General features: G+C 44.9%; 1 protein-coding gene across 1 annotated transcript in view; it reads left to right on the top strand.

The window, feature by feature from the left end:
- The first annotated feature begins 1,829 nt into the window (after positions 1-1,829).
- The window catches only part of SLC41A3 (solute carrier family 41 member 3), a 25,877-nt gene continuing 25,329 nt past the window's right edge, over positions 1,830-2,377 (top strand). Inside the window, exon 1 of the mRNA XM_018068456.2 lies at positions 1,830-1,963. The gene's annotated coding sequence lies outside the window, so the exon portion shown is untranslated. The remainder of the gene's footprint in view (positions 1,964-2,377) is intronic.

Genomic DNA, 2,377 nt, shown 5'->3' on the forward strand with positions numbered 1-2,377 from the left:
CAAACACCAGGTCTTCACACTGCTTTTGCTCTTCTCTGCTGGGTTATTTCCATACGTGAAACCTGAGGGAAAGTCTGTGATTGTAACCTGGCTTAACAACTGTCTCAAGGGCAATGGTAACTGAGTGGTGGTGCCTGTGATAAAGGGAGGTGATGAAAGAAAGTAGGTAGGAGATGGGACTTTTAATTTCTCTTAGTACCAGTGGTGCACACAAAACACCTGGACTTCCCATTATTGAGCCTGAAGGTTAGCAGACACATTCCTTCAAATATTACACATAGAGAAAAAAATAAAGAGAAGGAGAGATGTCTCCTTCTCTGCCTTACTCAGCTCCGGGACTCCAGGAAGTTTGTGCATTGTTTTCTGTCTCTAAAACTCCAGATTTACAAGGCAAAAAATACTGATCATATATCAGTTTTGCACTGCCTGTTTCTGTCTGTGCACAAATCTCCAAATAATTCTTTTAAGCCACACTAGCTAACACTGTCTCACAGAGGAGAAAGGTTAGAGACTGGATATTTCTTTATGTATCCCTGAACTGCAGCCACTGGGTATCCAGAGTCATGTCCCATGACGGAACTGCAGCCCAATGAGCCATGGAGCAGCCTCCAGCAGCCTTAATACAGCCCCAGTGGTGACATGAGAGCTTGCATGGCCCAACAGCCAAACAAAGTCTGTCACCGGGGCTAACTGAAATCATAAATCAAGGTTTAAATTTAAGAAATGTCTCTAGTAGTCCCTAGTCACCTGAGAAATGTCATTTTATAACAGAAAACTGGGAAGAAAAAAAAGTGATGTCTTCAGACACAATACTTGAAAAAGCTGTACAATTTCACTCTTCTTAACTGAAGGAATAATTGTTGGAAAGAAAGTCCAGTAGTGAAGCAACGTGGAGGAGAGAAAGAGAACACCAAACTTATTCTCTTTTTCCTGCTGGAAGAAGCATTCTTCCAAAGCACTGTGGAGAGAAAGAGAAATGAGTATCGTGAATCCTCAAATGCCCTTGTACCTGCTGGTGCTGCCTGCATGTCTGTGGGAGAGCAGAGAAAAGCAGCACACGTGAGTTGTAAATCCGTGGGGAGATAAAACATTTTATCATGAAGTTGGTCAGCTTTGTGCCAACAGGAACTTCCCAGGCTGCAGGGAGCAGCTGAGCTATCATATCTAAAGAGTCACGGGAGCTCTGTTTGCAATCAAGGTCCGGCCACCATTCCCTTACGTCAAAGCCAGGATCTATCTAAACACTGCTGCTGCACTTCCGAGAAAGTGCAGCTTTGTGCCACTGCTGAAAGGCAGCCTACTCAAATATATACCCACTGGGGATGCACCAGGGATTTCTGCCTGGTACATGAGGTCATGATACACAAGCCAAACAGGTCTTCTGCACACAAAAAGAGGCCTGGCAGGGAGCTGGGAGCTCTTGTTGGAGCTCCTGGTTAGACTTAGGTAGGAGATCCCTGGTAGAATGGTTACATTACTGAGCTGGAACCATTACCAAAATGCCCTTGTCAATCAAGTTCCCCAGGAGACTTTCTGCTTGCTCTGTAGATATTTTTCTTTAAATTAAGCTCAGTGGTAAAGTGATAGGAGAATAACAGGTCTAAAATTGTCCTGGCAACGTTGTTACTTTTTAAAACTGCGTTCCTTCCCCTCTTATTTCTCACACTAAGAAGCCGTCTTCTGACCACTCTCAGCGAAGCATCAGTTGCAAATTGAAGACATAAAATTACACCAAGTGAGCTGAAATTTGAGCCTTGCCATTACAGAGTGACGTTCAACAGCCAACGTGCACCCTCAACACGCAGCAGCTGCAGGGTTTCATTACTGCCACTTACAAAAACCTTCAACCCCTCTTGGTGTGCCCTGCTTTGAGCCAGAGGCACTGTTTTATCTGTAAGAGCCCTTTCACGTAGCATGACATCTGAGAGACTCCAGCAGGATATAAGTGTGCTCTGGTGCTGAGGTATGATTTAATATCCTCAATTGTTCTGGAAATTTGAGCTGCATGATTCAGGAGACTTGCATGAGTATGGTTACTTCAGTGCTTAATGAGATTTATGTGCTTAAATGTGACAGATGCTGCAATTATATTTCTAACACGCTGGTTCAAAATGGAAGGGGGAGAAAAACTAAACCAAATCAACAGGAGTTTTGGTGGAGGCAGGCTTTTGCACAGGAAGCTTGCAACACGAGCTCTTGCAAATGCCAAAACAAGGACGGGGGAAAAAAAAAAAAGAAAAACCAAACCCAACCCAAACAGAGGAAACGTCTTTCCGCAGCTCGTAATTGCAGCCTCCTGTTTGCGCTGCCCACGCTGACAGCTGTCACCCTTTCCCTACCATCCGCCACGGGCTCTGGGGGAGGCAGGAGGCCCGGA

Source organism: Manacus vitellinus, unplaced genomic scaffold, assembly GCF_001715985.3.
Source record: "Manacus vitellinus isolate BGI_N305 unplaced genomic scaffold, ASM171598v3 scaffold_14_pilon, whole genome shotgun sequence".
NCBI lineage: Eukaryota > Metazoa > Chordata > Aves > Passeriformes > Pipridae > Manacus > Manacus vitellinus.